The following is a 20,554-nucleotide window of genomic DNA, read 5'->3' as shown; positions in this document are numbered from 1 at the left end:
ATTTAGTTTCAAACATAGCCAAAATGGGCTGCATATGGTGGCTCACGCCTGTAATCCCAGCTATTTGGGAGGCTGAGGCGCAAGAATTGCTTGAACCCGGGAGGTTGGGGCTGCAGTGAGGCAAGATCATGCCACTGCACTCCAGCCTAGGGGACAGAGTCCCTAGGAAAAACAAACCCACAACCAGTGAGACCCTGTCTCAAAAAACAAATCAACAAACAAACAAAAAAACACACATAACCTGTCAAAACTCTTTCTTAGTATCACATGGCCCTGGTTACCTGGCTGAAGTTTTTACCATTTATTACTGGTTCAGGTGGCTTAGGATTATTCATTTCCCTTGGTCTCATAGTTCTGTATGGAAGACTTCTTTTCTTAAAGTAACATCCCTGGTCTCTTTTTACCACCCTACCTCTGGTGTTTGGGCATAAGAACTGGGCATGCATGACTCAGCCTCTTGGACTCCACTTCCCTGTTATCTCGGCTGCCTGCAGAGAGTATGTTTTTAGTCTGTTCTCTACATAGTGTTGTTAGTGGGGCACATTCTATCCCTGTGAAGAAAGCCTATGGCTTTCCAACTCTTCCTGTGACCAAGCAGACAAGTTTAATTTGGGACAAAATGTAAGTCACAGATCTAAAACCATGTTCTCCACTCTAGCTTTACCAGCAATCAAGATAAAGTTTTTTTTTTTTCATTTTTGTTGTTATTGTTGTTGTTTTTGTTTTTTTGAGACACAGTCTCACGCTGTTGCCCAGGCTGGAGTGCAGTGGTGCGATCTAGGCTCACTGCAACCTCCTCCCCTTGGGATCAAGCGATTCTCCTGCCTCAGCCTCCGAGTAGCTGGAATTACAGGCGTGCGCCACCGCACTGGGCTAATTTTTATATTTTTAGTAGAGATGAGGTTTTGCCATGTTGGCCAGGCTGGTCTTGAACTCCTGACCTCATGTGATCCGCCTACCTCTGCCTCCTAAAGTTCTGGGATTGCAGGTATGAGCCATGGTGCCCAGCCCAAGATGAAGTCTTGATCTTCAACTGTCTGACTCTTGTGTCTATCTCTCAGTTGGTCTTAAACTTGGGTGAGGAAAAAAGGGCTTAGCTCTGTAAAACCTCAACACATTAATGTTGTATAGGCAAATTCTTAATGTTTTTCTATAACGTAATTATTTGAACTAGAAGTAATCTATTTTGGTCAATATTTCAAGGGTGGAAAGCACTACTATAGAAACTGTAACAAATCTGAATCATTTAGGAATAAGCTTTGTTTATTTTTTATTAGTTTTTGTTTTTTAAAAAAATTCCCATTATGTACAATTAGAAAAATAGAAAAAAGAAGTAGGATAAATACTCTTATTATAAGACCCCCATTAAAAATGTACTAAAATCACTGTGTTGGTATATTTCCATTAAGAATATTTTCTGGGGTGGACATGGTGGCTCATGCCTGTAATCCCAGCACTTTGGGAGGCTGAGGCAGGCAGATCACTTGAGGCCAGGAGTTCGATACCAGCCTGGCCAACATGGTGAAACCCTGTCTCTACTAAAAATACAAAAATTAGCCAGGCATGGTGGCATGTGCCTGTAATCCCAGCTACTTGGGAGGCTGAGGCACAAGAATCACTTGAATCCGGGGGCAGAGGTTGCAGTGAGCCAATATCATGCCACTGCACTACAGCCTGGGCAACAGAGCAAGACCTTCTCTCCAAAAATAAGTAAATAAATAAATAAAAACAATATTTTTTATGAGTAACACATCCTTGTGGCTGTATTAGTAATTTTGTAAGGGAGGCTGCTGATATATGATTGATCACTGCAAAAACGGAATCTTGACTTAATAATTAGTTGTGGTCTACCTAATTTATCTATACCTAAAGAGCTTTTTATATTTAGAACTTTAGGAAGACAATAATTTGTTGAGAATGACCAATCCACTCATTGTGAAAAGAACTAGAGTTTGCTTACAAGATTACATGCAACAAACTACAAAAAATGAACAGTGACATATGACTCCAGACCCTAGTTCTTCCTCATAAAGAATTAGTGGTAACCTTTTTCCAGCATGCATTTCTTCCAGCAGTCCACAGAATTGCTTGTGACCTGCTGCCTTGCTATGTATGGACCTCACCAGAAGCCATGTGATGCGTCAGTTCTGTTTCCCCTGCTAAGTACAATGGTTGACCACTAAGCTCCCTCCAGTGGGCTATTCACCTATGCTCTCCTTGGGGCTGTAATCTCTCTGCCCAGTCAGTTTTCTCTTGAGCACTGTAATGTGGGAGGGACATGTTTAACACCTTTCAGTGGAAAGACTCATTTCCTCTGGAGTCTAAGTTGAAGAAGGATATTCTCACAGGCAGGTCGTAGACTGTGTTAAACACTTCCTGTGTGATGTCATTTAACACTGCAATCTCCTACAACCCAGCAGTAATGCACAGGGACTAATGTCATCCAATAATGTGGGCTACATGGGCTTTATTTTAAAACAGAGTTGTAAATTATGTAATGTACCACATACATCCAATAAAAGACAGGATTTTCGTAAAAATATTCCTCAGAAAAGAGTCACCATATGTTTAAGTCCTTACAAAGTTGATCATACTATAGAAGATTCCTTCTCAATTATTTTGTTTTGAATAACAACTTACTGTTTAGAGAAGACATGTTAGTTTGAAAAAAACTTCAGCCAATGTTAGTTCTTCACGTTTATTGAGGTCATCTGCTGGAACATTTAAAAGTTACTGAAAAACTTAATATGGAGTCAATAATTCACCCTATTACTGAGTCAGTAATAACGTTGAGGTTATTACTACACAATTTTAAGTGCTGGTTACATTTATAAAGTAAGTTTTTAAAAAATTACTTTAAAAATATAAGTGATTATATTAATACATACCTATGTGGCAAATTAGAAAAATTATCTGTCCTATAACTCAATAAAAAAGACAAATAATCCAATTAAAGATGGGCAAAGTATCTGAATAGACATTTCTCCAAGAAAACTGTATAAGAGACCAATAAACACATGAAGAGATGCTTAGAATTATAAGTCACAGAAGGACAAATCAAAACTACAATAAGATACTACTTCATACCAACTAGGTTGGCTGGAAACAAAAAGTCAGATAACCACAAATGTTGTTGAGGATGTGGAGAAATTAGAATTCTCATACACTGCAAGTGGGAATGTAAAATGGTGCAGCTGCTTTGAAAAAACGTCAGACAGTTCCTCAAATGATTAAATATAGTATTAACATATTCTACTCCAGGTATGTACCCAAGCAAAATGAAAACATATGTCCACATAGAAACATGTACATGAATGTTTATAGCAACTTTCTTCCTAATAGCCAAAAGCTGGAAACACCCAAATGTTTATCAACTGATGAATGGATAAAAAAGACATTGTATATTTATACAGCGGAATATTATTTGACTGTAGAAAGAAATGAAGTACTGGTATATGCTACAACATGGACAACCCTTGAACATATCATGCCAAGTAAAAGAAGCAAGTCACAAAGGATCACATAATATATGATTCAATTTGTATGAAAGTCCCAGACAGGGAACTCTATAGATCAGAAATTAGATCACAGGTTACTTGGGCCTGGGGGAGGGGATGGGTAGATAAGAAGGTGGTAGTTAAAGGGTATGGAGATTTCTTTTTGAAGTGATGAAAATGTTTTATAGCTGATTGTGGTGATGGTTACATATATCTGTGAATATACTAAAAAATATTGGATTGTACACTTTACATTGTGAGTTGCATGGTATGTGAATTCCATCTCAAAAATTCAACATCTGTCGATAAAATATGATTATCCACTGAAAAAAAGGTCAACTATCTTAATAGTTTATAACTGGTTGATTGTAGCTTATAATAAAAATTCCAGGGTCAGGAACCTATATAAAATAAAAAGTAGTATATCCCAAATAAGATAAAACAAAACTAAGTTTTTATTTTTGTTTTTGTTTGAGACAGAGTCTCACTCTTGCCCAGGCTAGAGTGCAGTGGCATGATCTCAGCTCACTGTAGCATCCATCTCCTGGGTTCAAGCAATTCTCCTGCCTCAGCCACCTGAATAGCTGGGATTACAGGTGTGCACCACCATGCCTGGCTAATTTTTGTATTTTTAGTAGAGATGGGGTTTCACCATATTGGCAGGCTGGTCTTGAACTCCTGACCTCAAGTGATCTGCCCACTTTGGCTGCCCAAAGTGCTGGGATTACAGGTGTAAGCCACCACGCCCAGCCATTTTTGTTTTGAGAAAAGGTCTTGTTCCGTTGCCCAGGCTGGAGCGCAATGGTGTGATGATAGCTCACTGGAGCCTCAACCTCCCAGGCTAAAGTGATCCTCCCACTTTGACCTCCCGAAGTGTTGGGATTACAGGCATGAGCCACCATGACCACCCAAAAATAAAACTAAGTAATACACAGACATTAGGTCACTCTTGATGGATGTTAGGAAACCAACTCATTATTCTGAAAACTAATAAAGAGAAGGAATCACACATTTATCTTGCCTTTCCTGAAGACTGCACCTTAGCGTGATCGAAAGCTCATAAGAGAACATTTTTCCTTAGAGAAGTATTCTAGCTAACAAATGAGGAAGAAATGATAGAATCAGAGTGTCACCATTTTGCACCCTTTCTGAAATAGTGAATCTAGGTAGTGATGATTAATGGCTATAATAACACAAAAAGAAAAACAACCAACCAGTTAGCCTCTTGATGAAAGTGCTAAGAAATATTCTTGCCAATAAATAGAATGTGAATGTGATAAAGTCTCCAGAGCTACCTACTAGTTCCAGGAGATAAAGGTGAGTAGAGGAACATGTTACGAGACACCACAGGAATGCAGTCAGCAAAATTCCGGATGTGAGAAACTCTAAAGGGCCAATCAACAAATGAATTGTATGCAAGGAAAAAAGAGCCAGAGGAAGGAGGACACCCATAGATTAAAAGATAATTAAAAAACATATCAACTAAATGCAAGGTATGGACCTAGTCTGGATCCTGATTTAAACAACTTTTTGGCACAATTAGGGAAATCTGAACACTTACTACATGTTTAATGATGTGAAGAAATTATTAATTTTTAGGTACTATAATGCTATTGCAGTTATATTTCTTTAAAAGAGCTTTCTCTTAGGGATACATATTGACATATTTTCGGGTGAAATGATAAGATGTCTGGGATTTGCTTAAAAACAATTCAGGAAGGAGGGCATGGAGGATTATGAACAAAACGTTGGCCATGAGTTGATAGTTGTTGAGGTGTTTCTTTTTTTTTTTTTTTTTTTTTTTTGAGATGGAGTCTTGCCCTGTCGCCCAGGCTGGAGTGCAGTGGCACAATCTCAGCTCACTGTAACTTCCGCCTCCCAGGTTCAAGGGATTCTCCTGCCTCAGCCTCCCAAGTAGCTGTGACTACAGGTGGTGCCACCACGCCTGGCTAATTTTTTTTTGTATTTGTGGTAAAGACGGGGTTTCACCATGTTAGCCAGGATGGTCTTGATCTCCTGACCTTGTGACCCGCCAGCCTCAGCCTCCCAATGTGCTGGGATTACAGCCATAAGCCACCCCACCCAACCTTTGTTGATATTTCTATATACTTCTATTTGTGTTTGAAATTTTCTGTAATAAATTTTGTTTCTTTGTTTGCTTTTGAGACAGGATCTTGCTCTGTTGTCCAGGCTGGAGTGCAGTGGCATGATCATGGCTCACTGTAGCCTCCAAATCCTGGGCTCAAGCAATTATCTCACCTCAGCCTCTGGAGTAGCTGGTACCATAGGTGCATACCACCATGCCTGGCTAATTTTTTTTTTTTTTGGTAAAGATGGGGTTATCCCTATGTTGCTTAGGCTGGTCTTGAACTCCTGGCCCCAAGGGATCCTCCCTCCTTAGCCTCCCAAAATGCTGGGATTACAGGCATGAGCCACCATACCCAGTCTGTAATAAATTTTTTGTTTTTAAGAAGAAAATACTATGTTGCAAATCGTTTGAGTAGAAGTGAAGGTGAGGTGGTCAGGAAAATTGGTAGAGAACATCTCTTTAGAGGTGATGGAAGACACTGACATGAAACATGCCTTTAAAAAGTTTGAATAAAATGTTTTCATAAAATATGTGAGTGGGAAAAGGCAATTTAAAAAAAAAGTTTTTTAATACATATAATTTTGTATATGCATTTTAAACTAAATTACTAAGTTAAATATTGTAAGAAGATAGTTAAACATTTCATCTGTGCTTCAGTGGTCAAAACGACTTGGCTGTCTGATGAGTGCAGCCCCAGGCTCCAAGTTCCTGACTGCCCTCCTCTCTTGTGGTGGCATTCCTGGAAGGCAGTGGATCTGGAAGCACCAGCGGCCGCCCCGCAGACCGTGAGAACTACTACTGCACAGGCACGTCCTACCTGACCATGGGGCAGGAGCACAACCACGCTGTGGTACGCAGAGCTGAGGCCTTCCATGCCGTGAAGGCAGCCAACGCTTCCAAGTTCTGCCCTCACAGATTTATTGTAGACCAGCTCAACCATCACAATGTCACCAAGGAAAGGCCCTAACTCTGAGCCATAACTCTAGATTTTATAGATCATGGTGCTGCCCTGTTTTTACCTATCCTTGGAACTGAAAAACTGTAGCTTCTACAGAAATGTGAGCCTTTGAACAGGGATCTTATTAAGGCTGTTAAATCAAGTTTAGTCTAAAGCTGCCTCCTTACATATTTTGATTTTGGCCTAAAGTTTTCTCCATGCATCATGAACTATAACAAGTGGAGCTGTAAACACACTGTAGCCTACACATGTGCCAATCTCTGAGTTTTGACCAATCATATATAGCCAACTGTTCAAACTGTGTTCAAATAAGGCAAACGCTGAGCTGTAACCAATCTGGCTGTTTCTGTACCTCACTTCCGTTTTCTGCATGTCACTTTCCTTTTCCTGTCCATAAATCTTCCACCATGTGGCTGCCCTGGACTCTCTGAGCCTACTCTGGCTCCGGATTTGTGAATTGTTCGTTGCTCAGTTAAACTCTTTTAAATTTAATTTTGGCTGAAGTTTTTCTCTTATCAAGACAAACGATTTTTTAGGGTTCTCTCTGATGCAGGAGTTACCTCTGCCGCTGCCATCCAGAGGCGCTTGTCAGGATGGTGAAGCTGTTCATCAGAAACATGCCCCAGGAGGCCACAGAGCAGGAGATCCGCTCTCTTTTCAAGCAGTATGGGAAGGTGCTGGAATATGACATCATTAAGAACTACGGCTTTGTACACACAGAAGACAAGACAGCGGCTGAGGATGCCATACACAATCTGCACTACTACAAGCTTCATGGGGTGAACATCAACATTGAAGCCAGCAAGAGTAAGAGCAAAGCTTCAACCAAGTTACATGTGGGTAACATCAGTCCCACTTGTACCAACAAAGAGCTTCGAGTCAAGTTTGAGATGTATGGTCCAGTCATCGAATGTGATATCGTGAAAGATTATGCTTTCATACACATGGAATGTATGAGGAGTGGTCAGAGGATGCAGTGGAGACCGTCAGGGGCCTTGACAACACAGAGTTTCAAGGCAAGATAATGCATGTGCAGTTGTCCACAAGCCGGCTTCAAACTGCCCCTGGGATGGGAGACCAGTGTGGCTGCTATCAGTGTAAGAAAGAAGGTCACTGGTCCAAAGAGTGCCCAGTAGATCACACAGGTTGTGTGGCAGACTTTACTGAGCAGTATAATGAACAGTATGGAGCAGTTCACACGCCTTATACCGTGGGCTATGGGGAATCCACATATTACAACGATGCATATGGAGTATCTATAAGCGATACTATTAGCAATGCTGGGTCTGCTTTTATGAGGCAGTAGCAACAGCGGCAGCAGCAGCTTCTGCATATAACTAGGCAGAGCAGACCATGTCCCATCTGCCTCAAGTCCAAAGTACAACTGTGACCAGCCACCTCAACTCTATTTCTGCTAATCCCTACGACAGACACCTATTGCCAAGCTCCCGCACTGCTGCCACTTCAGCTGCTATGGCTGCTGCTCCGGCCACCAATTCCTCCTATTATGGAACGGACAGGAGCCTTATAGCGTCGCGCTGCAGCCATGCTCCCCACAGTTGGAGAGGGCTATGGTTATGGGCCAGAGAGTGAGTTATCTCAGGCTTCAGCAGCTACACGGAATTCTCTACATGGCATGGCCCGTTATGAACAGGAGCAGTATATGGACCGAGCCTGATGCTCAGCCTTTTAAAAACTGGAGGTAGAATAATTGCGGACTGAACCTCCGCTGCGGGCATTTATGAGAACTTGCTCCGTGCGGTCCACTTTGCCAGGATGTTTCCATTGCTTCACGTTTCAGTAAACAAAAGAAGTTTGTGACCAACTATGTTTTCTTTCTTAATTTAATTCTTCTAAGTTGACTTTTCTTTCCTCCTGATACTAGTCTCTGCAGCCTTTTTACTCTGTTCCTTATATTCTCAGCCTCTGAACAGTCCTGGGTAAAGATTATGCTGGCATCCCCTTTTTCCTGTGCATTGGAACCCCTCTTATCTTGCTTTTCCTAGGAGTTGAATACTTCTCCCTGCCTACCTGCAGCATCTCCTTTCTCTTTAAAATGACCGTGTAGTGGCAAGCAGCCTTTTACTCTTCTCTGTTAGTTCTGGACTCTAACGTTGAAGTTAATCTTCTGAAATTGCTAGAACCATTGGGGGTTTTGTTGTTGTTTGTTTTTTTATATCTGACCTGTGATGTTACAGTATTAGCTGAAATTTAGCCTTGTTTTACTCCACTCCTCCCATTTTTAAATAATTTTTTGACAAATAAACATTTCTAACACGTAAGAAAAAAAAAGACATAAACATGAGCATGGTGGTCTGCATATAGAATATCTGGGGCTCTAAACTCCCTAATATTTAAAAGTATAATCACGGTCCTATTGTGTTTCTTATTTCTTTAGGCTGATAGGAAGATATCAAGGTTTTCCTGTGTGACAGATGATAAAAAAGATATTTTGAATGAAAGCTGCAATAAATCTACAAACTATGATTTGGGATCTTTGCTTAAGCATGAGATATTTGATGAGGACTTTATAATGTGACACTAGTTTTCATACCTTCTGTCAAAAATAATTGCCTAAGGCCAGGCACAGTGCCTTACATCTGTAATGCAGTGTTTGGAAGGCTGAGGCTAGAGGATCACTTGGACCCAGCAGTTGGGCTGCGATTGTGCCACTGTACTCCAGCCTGAGTGACAAAGCAAGGCCCTACTTGAAGGAGAAAGAGAAGGAGAAGAAGGAGAAGAATAAGGGGAACTGCCTAAATTTAAGTGGAAATATAAGCTTTTTCAGTTAAACATACTCCTAAAAAATAGCATTTTCTTCTGGGAGTTGACTACTAAAAATAGCATTTTCTTCTGGGAGTCATTAGAAAAAAAAATATCACCCCCATTGCTAAAAGTTTATTCAAGCTTTCCATCACCTGCCCACAAAAACTCAATTGTTTTAATATTTTAATCAGGATAACTTGGGACTGTATAATAATCAAAGTTGCTCACACTCAGGCATATATAATGTAAGCAATTATGTGTTTTCATTCAGTGCATTCAATGTCATATCCTAGCCATTTCCCTGTGCTATAATGAAAGCGTAGTAAACATAATTTTCATGGCCCCTTAAGGTATTAGAGTCACTGAAAGAAGACCCACATGGCTAGAACACACTGAACGATGGAGATGCAGAAGGAGATGGTGCTAAAGAGGGGGTGGAGGCCAGAGTCTTTTAGGTTATGTTAGGGAATTTGGATTTCATCTTAAGTGAAAGGCAGGATAGTGGTGATTGAGAGGCTTGGGTTTTGCAGTCAGACTGACTGAGTTCAAATCTTAACTCTACACTGTTCTAGTTGTCAGTTTGGGCAAATTACTTAATTTCTCCAATCATCAGTTTCCTTATCTGTAAAATAGGATGATAATCACAGGGTTGTGAAGACTAAGGTAATGCACATGTGTAATAAATGATAATCTCTGCAAAGTGCCTGACATATTGGCTATCATTAAGTGCAACGGGAACCCATTGAAGTGTTTTTGTGTAGGATAGTGACTTGACCCTGTTTACTGTGTTTTAAATGATCCCTGTTTCCATATGGAGGGCTCAGGGTGATTAGCTAGCTGGCTATCAGAAGAGAAGGCTTGGGCCAGGACGGTGACAGTGGGAAGATGCAAGAAATATTGTAGAGGAGGAATTGAGAGAGATTTTTGATCAACTAGATGGGGGTGGTGAGGGAAGAGGATGAATCAAAGATGACTTCTAGGTCTCAGGTATGCTTGAGCTACTGAGCAGATGGGAATCCTTGAGATTTACTAAGAGAGTAGCACTGAATGAAGGAACAATTTGGGGGAATGTGTATTGGGGTGTTAAGATCAAGAGTTTGGGACATGTTAAGTTACAAAAGATCTTAGAGACATTTAAGTGGAGATGTGTGTATCCATGGTATTGGACAAATAGGTCTAGAGCTCAGAAAAATCTGAGCTGAAGATAAAAATTTAGGATTAGGTATTTCAAATCATGGAAATGGATGAGGTCATCTAGGGAGAGGGAAAGTTCATAAAGAGGACAGAGCTTAGAGCCATCCCCTAAGGAGCTCTGACATTTAGAAGTCAAGTAGAGGAGAAATGGCAGACAAAGGAGGGAGTCATGGAACATCCAGAAAAGCAGAAGAAAGCACGGGAGAGGATGGCATCATGGCAGCCAAGAGAATAGAGTGTTTCCAGAACCAGGGAGTGCTCAGTTGTGTGGAATGCTTCTGGAGCCTTCCTGGGACAGCAAAAAGCCTCTTGTGTGTTGCAGGCCATTGCCTGCAAGTAAGGAAGTAAAGGGCACATGTGAAGTCCGTCCTTCTGAGAAGGGTTAGGATTGACCCTTTGTCTTCTTTACTGCCCATTCTTTCCCAGCTTGCCTATTAATGATTTATTTGACTCACAGCAGTTTCACATTTCTGTGTAGGGATCAGCTCTACTTTGAAGGCTGAGGATTTCAGACAACTGAGAAGCTCTCACAGAACACAGAAAGCTGCCCTGACCTCCCCAGCTGCCTCTATCCCAGGCCACAGAGGCTTCGGTCATCCCGAGGGAGCCAGCGTGTAATGAGGCTGCCTAAGGGAGCAGGTGGGCACAGCCCACACATCCCAGCAGTGACCAGATCTGCCCTGTGAGCTACCTGGGAATGGAATTTCAGCCTGGGAACCCCTGCTGCTCCTGCAGTTGCAAGAGTTGCAAGAAAAGGGCTAAGGCAGGCATGATGTGCAGTCAGAGAGCCTAGCAGAGCCTTCCAGCTCCCAGGCTTTCTTCTCTCTTTTTCTCTCCCCTTTCACCTCTCCCTCTCTTAAACCAATGTAATCGCTAAGCATATTTCTCTAAAGCCATTGATTAACAGAAAATGTGAAGTAATGCTGTTTGGATGGGGAAGGAGAAGCCTCTAGTTAAGAATAGCTATAGTTAATAAAAGCTTATTGTGAATAGTAAAAGCATAGAGGCTTTACAAGTGTTACCTCACTTAATCTTCACAATAATCCTCTGATTTAGGAATCATTATCCCCATTTTACAAATAAGTAAACATAGGCTTAGCGAGTTAAGAACTTTCCTAAAGTCACATGGCGATAAGTGGTAGAGCTGAGGATTCTATTCTAGATTTCTCTCACACAGGGTCCAAACTCATCCAAAGGAGAAAAAAATTCCAGAATGTTTCACTTATTTTGTGATTAAAGATGCTAAGTATAAATAGGATGTAGCATAGTATTCATATTATTTATGATATTCATATTTATGACAATGATAAGTGAAAAAATATAATATAAAACTACAGGCTGGGCGCGGTGGCTCCTGCCTATAATCCCAGCACTTTAGGAGGCTGAGACAGGCAGATCACTTGAGGCCAGGAGTTCGAGACTAGCCTGGCCAACATGCTGAAATCCTGTCCCTACTGAAAATACAAAAATTAGCTTGATATCATGGTGTGCACCTGTAATCCCAGCTACTTGGGAGGCTGAGGCAGGAGAATCACTTGAACCCGGTGGGGGGAGGTTGCAGTGAGCCAAGATTGCACCACTGCACTCCAGCCTAGGTGACAGAGCACGACCCTGTCTCAGAAAAAAAAAGAAAAAAAGAATATAAAACTATAACAATATTTTAAAAAACACGTGAGAAAACAGCAGGAGAAAATATACAAAAAACTATGTGTAATGTATACATACATCAAAATATCACATTCTATACTGTAAATATGTATAATTTTTGTCACTTATACCTCACTAAAGCTTGGGAGGGGAAACTATATATGTGTGATTGAATTTGGGGTGATTTTATATTATTCTACATTTTGTACTTGTGATAATGTTAAATTAGACTTCTTTTAAAAATGTTTTTAAAAAGCAGGCTGAAGGCCGGGCATGGTGGCTCACGCATGTAATCCCAGCACTTTGGGAAGCCGAGGCAGGCAGATCACTTGAGGTCAGGAGTTTGAGACCAGCCTGACTGGCCAACATGGTGAAACCCTGTGTCTACTAAAAAAACAAAAATTAGCCGGGTGTGGTGGCGGGCGCCTGTAATCTTAGGTACTCGGGAGGCTGAGGCAGGAGAATCACTTGAACCTGGGAGGTAGAGGGTGCAGTGAGCCAAGAACGCACCACTGTACTCCAGGGCGACAGAGGGAGACCCTGTCTCATAAATAAATAAATAAATAAATAGCATACTAGAAATCAAGGAAACCGGTTTGTGGCCAGCGGGACCCTTTGTGACTTCAGTATTTCATGTGTAAATTTATATTACTAGCCAAAAGTTATTAAGCAATCACTATGTTCCAGGCATGTTTACAATAAAACAAAATGGAAATCTCCCTACAGTTTTCTAAGGGAGGTATTATTATAGCTATTCTATAAATGAGGAAATGAAGTCTCAGGGAGGATGAATAGGAAAGGCAGTGGAGAGCTTCAGACCTGGCTCTGAATCTTGGCTTCCCTTCTACACGTTAACTGGCTATGAGAAGGTTACTATCTCAGAGACTCAATAATTTCTACCTCCCAGGGTTCTTGTAAAGAGTAAATGTGATTATGCATATCATGCCCTTGGCACAGAATAAAGTACAATTATCCCCCAGCATCCATGGGAAATTGGTCCCAGGACTCCCCATGGATACTAAAACCCAAGGATGCTCAAGTTCCTGATACAAAGTGCTGTCATATTTGCATTTAACCTATGCATATCTTCCCATACTTTAAATCATCTCCAGATTACTTATAATATCCAATGCAGTATAATGCTATATAAATCATTGTTATTAATATAATGTATTATTTCGAGAATCACAACAAGAAAAAAGTCTATATATATTCAGTATAGATACAATTTTTTTCCCAGATATTTTTGATCTGAGGTTGGTTGAATCCAGATATATGGAACCCATGGATAAGAAGGGCCTACTGTGCTTGATGAACTGTAACTACTATTAATATTAAGCACTTTGCAAAAAATTTGCAAACTGGGGAAGGCATAATAGGAATTCAATCCTAGGGCTGTATGAAAGCAAAGTCTAGGCTCCTTTCCCCATGAAGTGCTGTCTGGGTGATCCTGTGGCATCTTCTGTGCTATTTTCCAGGTGTAACAGTTATGATCCTGACATTCTTAAATCTGCTTTTGAAATGATAGTTGAAAACATAGTGCCATATTTTGTTTCTTTTTATTTATAAAAGTGTATCTCTTGTCAAAGGCCTTGGACTCAAGGGTCAGCCCCTGATTTCTCTGCTTAAGTGAGATATGTGGGCTAGCACACTCCAACCCATTCTGGAAAGCACACTTGTGTCTGGATCCCAGGAGAGGGGACTGGGGACTGGTCCACAGGCTGGAGATTTTGTTACTGGCTATGGCCGAGCACGTACCAGGCAGGCTGTGTTTGAATTAGCTACATGTCAGAAGGTTATAAAACACTTTTATTCCCTGTGTCCTCTTAAAAATATTTCTTTCATTTTAAATACTGGAGGAACACTACATTATGTTTAAGATCTCTGGATCCCAAAAATTCTTTAGGGGAGTTGGTTTTCTGCCATTTGTGTAGTTAGCCTCTTCTCTAGGTCTTCTTTCTGTATGCGTTTCTACTGTGCAGAAAGATTAAGTTACCGCTAAGTGAATAATGTAATCTTTCATTCATGTTGCACATTTCTTAATGCTCTTTATGATGATTGTCAGTATTTGGTTAATTCACATAAAATGTTTTAGAAATGGAGAGAAAAGAGTTTATGGGAGTGTAGGTTATGCCACACCTGCAGCCCCCTTCTTTGAGAATGATGACCCAAATCAGTTATTCCCTACATAAAGTGGCTTGACTATTCCCTGAGTGAAACTGATCCTGTTGTTTTGGCCCCAGCTGATTAGACCAGGGATTGGTGTCCAAGCCAAAGACAATCATGTGGAAGCCGGGTATGCAGGAGGTTAAAAGCCTCAACAGAGTTTGTTGTGAAACTCTGCCCGACCGACAGAGTCTGTTCGATGGGGATAAACTGACGAGGCTTTCACACAAAGAAGGGTAGTCACGCTTCGTGGCAGAAGCTGTTGTGCCAGTTCTCCATAAGGTCTGGCATAGGGCCTGGCTGGGAAGTCCAGGAACCCAGATTACAGCTAGGGACATGGAGGATGAACTCTACACCCACAGCAACCTGGTAATCTGAGTGCTTCTTCGCCCAGCAAACCTGAAGAACATCCCTAATATTGACCCTCAGAAACAATATAATCAAGTCCCTTCTAATGAATGAGGAAAACTGAGGCCTAGAAGATGAAAGGACCACATGGCTAGTTAGTAGTGCTCCTGGGGGAGAAGAGCTCTGATTTATTGATTCCTAAAGTGGTACTTCAAGCTGTAGGGCTGTCTCGTGTTTTGATATGGTATGGTGATCCTATCAGCATGCTTTAGAAGATACAAATTAATAGTTGTCTTAACATTTATTCATTACGTATGCATTTATTTAATACCTGCTAAGTGGCAACAGCTGAGCCAAGAATCCAGGGGAAAGAAGAGAAAATATAGGCCTTAGCTTCCAGTCATTTATAATCAAACTGAGGAATCACACACATCAAACTACTTTATAATTAAGTGCCAATGTGAATGTATAAAATGATGGAATAAGGGCTGTATTTACTGCAGAGGATAAAAAGACATTTCTTTTGAGTATCAAATAATAGGATTGATAGTGGTTGACCAATGTGATGCATGGAAACAAACTGTGGAGCTACCAAACTCAGAGGAAAGTGAGACTGATGGATTGGGATTGACTGGTCATGCCTGCCATGTGGGTGCTGGAAGTGTGTGTTCTGTGTTGTTTTCAGGTCTCTAGTGGAGGTGGATCCATTTTTTCTTTTCTTTTCTTTCTTTCTTTTTTTTTTTTTTTTTGAGACAGGGTTTCTGTCACCCACACTGAAGAGCAGTGACACTATCAGAGGTCACTGCAGCCTCCACCTACTGGGTTCAAGCTATCCTCCCACCTCAGCCTCACGAGTAGCTAGGATTACAGGCATGAGCCACTACACCCGGCTAATTTTTGTATTTTTTGTAGAGATGGGGTTTCACCATGTTGCCCAGGCTGGTCTCAAACTCCTGACCTCAAGTTATCCACCAGCCTCTGCCTCCCAAAGTGCTGGGATTACAGACATGAGCCCCTGCACCTCGTCCACACATTTTTGATGCAAGTAATAGCCTAGGCAAAGACTTGAGTGTGTATGTTTGAAGGGTAGTGGGGAGGCTGGACTTGGTCAATTCAAGAATGTGGGCAGATAATAGAGGCAGGTAATAGAATGACAAGTAGAAATTTTTAATTTTACCCTATGACAAGGCTACTGTTTGTGAAACTATGTGAAATGAAGGCACCAGTTGGACACTACCACTCCTCAGGAAGGGGGTGTGTTGGGATATGAAGTAGGAGTGGGGTTAGGGAGGGGACGAGATTCTGGGTGCCTCTCACTTCTACAGCACAGCACTAGTTTGTCTATTTAATACATTGTGATTTTGTATAAGAACATTTTTTGCTTTTGAAGAAACAGTTTTTTGCTTTCATAAAGCAAGCTTGAAAATCACTGGTTTAAGCAACGGAGGGTCTCTGGAGATTTTTCTCTCATGAATTTGATGCTCTAGGAAGATTAACAGGGTACTAGTTTGTCGATGGGATCTGAGAGGGGTGTTAGGGTACTGTTGCAATATTCAAGTGTAAGGAGACAAAGCTCTGTTTTAGGATGAAGCAGTTGTATCAGGGCAGAGATGATTCATAAAGAACTATTTCGGGGCATGGCTAGGGAGGGAGAAGTAGTCCCTATCCAAGGATATAAATAATTTAAAATGAAATCATGCTCATCTCAGAAATTTGAACTCTATCAAATTAATTTATCATCTAAGCTATAAATTTTATGAGGGTAGAGAATTATGCCTGTCTTATTTTTCTGGTGCCTGAGACATAGTAGTATTCAATAAATGTTTGTTCCCTAAACAAATAAACAAAAATCAGGTGTAATCATTAGGATAATTTCTACTGCCAGTGGAAGTCTTGACCTCAAATTGGCTTGAACAACAAGGATATTTATCGTTTCACACACCTGAAAGATCAGAGGTAGAGTAGGTTCCAGGATCAACACAATCAGCAGCTAACTGGCATCATCAAGGACCCAAGTTCTCTCCCCCTCTCCACTCAGCACCCTTGGCATTGGCTTCCTCTTGAGGCTGATGCTTCTCATGTTGGAGGATGGCTGCCTGTATCCATCAAGCCATATGCTTCTTTGTTTAAGGACAGCAGCATAGAAAGGAAAACCTTTCCCTTAAACAGATCATACATCCTTACTTCCCATTCCCATTCTCACGCAGTAATCAGTCAAAAGAATGCCTTGTCCTGATTGGCCGAGCTCAAATCCAGTCTACCCCTGGGGCTGGGACTAGAACCACTTCCTCTCCATGCTGGAGGAGGGCGTGTTAGATACACAGACAAAATTTGAGTCTAGTAGAAAGAAATAAGGGGCATGGGTGCTGAGTTGAGTAAATTTGTCAGTCAGTGTGTGGTTTGAGGACCAGCAGCCTGAACATCACCTTCGGCCTTGTTAGAGATGTAAGATCTTAGGGCTTACTGTAGGCCCACCAAACCAGAGTTTGTTTTAATAAGAGTCCCCAGGTGACTCATATGCGAATAACATTTGAGAAACGTTGCTCCATACCATACACTTTAATCCCTTTGTGGCCCTTTACCTGGCACAGGGAGCGGATAAACATCTATGTCTTCTTTCAGACTCAGGTGTGAAGAATGATCTTCAGTGCCATTGCTCTTGAGTTCCCATGCCATTTTGTTCCGATTTCTGTTATATATCTTTATCCCATTGCATCATAGTTATTTAAAATATCCAGAATCCCCAAGCACCTAGCTTAGTACTTGGTACTAAAAGGTACTCAATGAGTTCCTATCCATTCGTTCATTTATTCAACAATTTTTATTGAACATCTATGCTACCTGGTGCCATTCTAGATTTTGGGGACACAACAGTGGACAGAGCAGTCAAAGACCTCTACTTCACAGAGTGTAAATTCCAATCACAGGAGTAAGGTATTTAAAGTTACATTATTGGCCGGGCACGGTGGCTCAAGCCTGTAATCCCAGCACTTTGGGAGGCCGAGACGGGCGGATCACGAGGTCAGGAGATCGAGACCATCCTGGCTAACATGGTGAAACCCCGTCTCTATTAAGAAATACAAAAAACTAGCCGGGCGAGGTGGCGGGCGTCTGTAGTCCCAGCTACTCAGGAGGCTGAGGCCGGAGAATGGCGTGAACCCGGGAGGCGGAGCTTGCAGTGAGCTGAGATCCAGCCACTGCACTCCAGCCCGGGCGACAGAGCGAGACTCCGTCTCAAAAAAAAAAAAAATAAAATAAAATAAAATAAAGTTACATTATTTGTTATATTAAGTATATAACTGTAGAGTGAATGAATTAATTGAACACATATTTATTGAGTACCTACTGTATGTTGGGCACTGTTATAAGCACAGGGATAATATCCATGAACAGAAATCCCTGTCTTCAGTGGTGCTTACATTCTAGCAGGATTTGGGGACAGAATGAGAAATAATAAGTAGATAGGTAAATTATGTAGCATACAAGAAAACAATAAATGCTATGGAACAAACAGAGCACTTTAAGGGGGAATCAAGAATGCTGGGGCCATAGAGATGAAATGTTAAATGTAGTAGTCAAGGTGGCCCTCACTGATGAGGTGACAGTTTGTGTTCTAGTGGGAGGAGTGAGTTTTCTGCCATGTGACTAGGAGAATAATGGTGTACTGGACAAAGTTAGGATGTTGCAGCTGTGGCTCAGATATTTTTCTGGAGGAAGGTAAGATAACAAGGTAGTTTGGGATTGTTGGGTTGAAGTGATTGGTGAGCTATCCAAAGGAAAATGTTCTATAGACAATGAAATATGTGGGGGTGGAGTCTGTTTATGAGGTCGAGGTGGATATATTAAATTTAGGCATCATCAGTATGTAGAATTCGTTCCCCAAGGAAAGAAGAGAGACGGAAAAAAAATCAGGGCTCACGTCTGAGGCTTAGAAAATACCCCTTATCATGGGACAGAAGGAAGAAGATATTTTTGTATTGCCCAGAAACATCACTGGGTGATTGACTGAGGTCAGTAGTAAAACAAACAAACAAACCAGCGAACACATTTTACATCTTATTTTTCCATTGTACTGATTATAGATAAAAGAGTACACTTGGGGAGGAAAATACCTGAAGCATGGGCTGCTGAAACTTTAATACTTTTCTGAAAGGCTGTGATAAGCAAAAAATTACTCATAACCATCTGTGACTAGATAAGTTTGGTCAAATTGGCCAGGGCGACACAGGCTGTCCAGTACACTCTGCCTTGTTCTTGCAGCTTCTCCATGGCATAGGCCTGGGACTATGGCCAGGCCTGAGTGGCAGGAATTGAGCCAGCCGTGGGTGGAGCCACAGGCCAAGTGCGGGTACTTCACTGTTCAACCCATGCAGAGGAACCAACTTTTCTTGGTGGTGACCTTGGGGATGAAATCAGGGACAGAACTCAAGCTTTGATTGCTTTTCTTTTTCTTTTTCCTTCCTTTTCATTTCCTTCCTTTTCTTTTCTTCTTTTCTTTTCTTTTTTCTTTTCTTTTCTTTCTTCACAAGTCTTGCTCTGTCACCCAGGCTGAAGTGTAGCGGCACAATCTCGCCTCACTGCAACCTCCACCTCCTCAGTGCAGGCAATTCTCCTGCCTCAGCCTCCTGAGTAGCTGAGACTACAGGTATGTACCACCATGCCCGGTTAATTTTTTGTATTTTTAGTAGAGACGGGGTTTCACCATGTTGGCCAGGCTGGTCTCAAACTCCTGATCTCAAGTGATCCACCCGCCTTGGCCTCCCAAAGTGCTGAGATTACAGGCATGAGCCACTGCACCCAGCTGCTATTTTCTTTTTATCCATAAAGGACCCCTATCTAAGCAATCCCAATAGTGCCTGTTCTTACCTTCCCTCCCAGTGCCTTTCTCTCTTGGCTAACCATTGCCTTTATATTGTCCCCCGGTTTTCTAGAGCCAGTTCTGCCTTTATTTCATTAACCCTCTCAAATATATTCTTAGAGAGCTGTAGTATGAAAAATCATACTGAAGTGTGAATTACCAACATTGTTAATAAAAGATAAGACATTTGCTGGAATTCACTTGTTCATTTAGTCAACAAATATTTATTGACTGACTACTATGAGACAAGCATTTGCTAGGTCCTGGAAATAAAGCAGTGAGTAAGTAACAGTTCTGTCATTTGTGAAATACATAGTCCTAATTCGGAAAGAATCAGAGAGAGTCAGGTAGATAAAGCTTACATGGTAAGAAAGTGCTAAAATAGGGATAAATTTAGGGTCATGCAGTCTTTGGGAACAAAGGTAGGAAAGCAGGGAGAGTGTTCCAAGCAAAGGGGACAATGTGTGCAAAGGCCTGGAAGCAAAAATAAGGGACTAAGAAAAGGTGAGTGCACTGACGGGGAGGCAGTGGCATAGGAGAGCCCGCAGTGGTCAGCAATGGCCAGAGCATAAGGGCTTGTAAACCCCATTAAGGAATCTGGACTTCATTCTGAGGGCCTTGAGAACTCAGCTAATGGTTTTAATCTGGGGATTGTCATAATCAGATCAGAATCTTAGAAAGATTACATTTGTTGCAGTTGCAGTGTGGAGAACAAATTGGAGGCACAGAGACAGGTCAGGAGGTAACCACAGTCATCCTGGCAGGAGTCGGCGGTGACCTGAGCTATGTACTGTCAGAGGGAATGAAGATAAAGGGACAGAGTCAAGAGTTAGGAAGGAGGAATTCATGATTGATTGAATGGGGTCAGAGAAGGAGAGAGAGGAGTCAAGGATGATTCCTAAGTCTCTGACTGGGATGGAAATACTCCCTAATGGTAGAATTGCAGGCATCCGTGACCTGGGTCTATAGCATAGATTTTTTTTTTTTGGGTGGAGTGCGTGCTTGTCACACTTAAAATCACATTATGCAAA

General features: G+C 41.5%; 1 protein-coding gene and 1 pseudogene across 1 annotated transcript in view; both read left to right on the top strand.

Annotated features, from left to right (window-relative positions):
- Nucleotides 1-20,554, top strand: part of STK3 (serine/threonine kinase 3) — a 466,952-nt gene that overhangs the window by 30,121 nt on the left and 416,277 nt on the right. The window lies entirely within an intron of this gene.
- LOC112629925 lies at nt 7,078-8,222 on the top strand (annotated as a pseudogene).

The sequence above is a fragment of the Theropithecus gelada genome, chromosome 8 (genome assembly GCF_003255815.1).
Source record: "Theropithecus gelada isolate Dixy chromosome 8, Tgel_1.0, whole genome shotgun sequence".
Taxonomy (NCBI): domain Eukaryota; kingdom Metazoa; phylum Chordata; class Mammalia; order Primates; family Cercopithecidae; genus Theropithecus; species Theropithecus gelada.
Note: the sequence above shows the minus strand (reverse complement) of the source record. Positions and strands in the feature narration are given on the sequence as shown.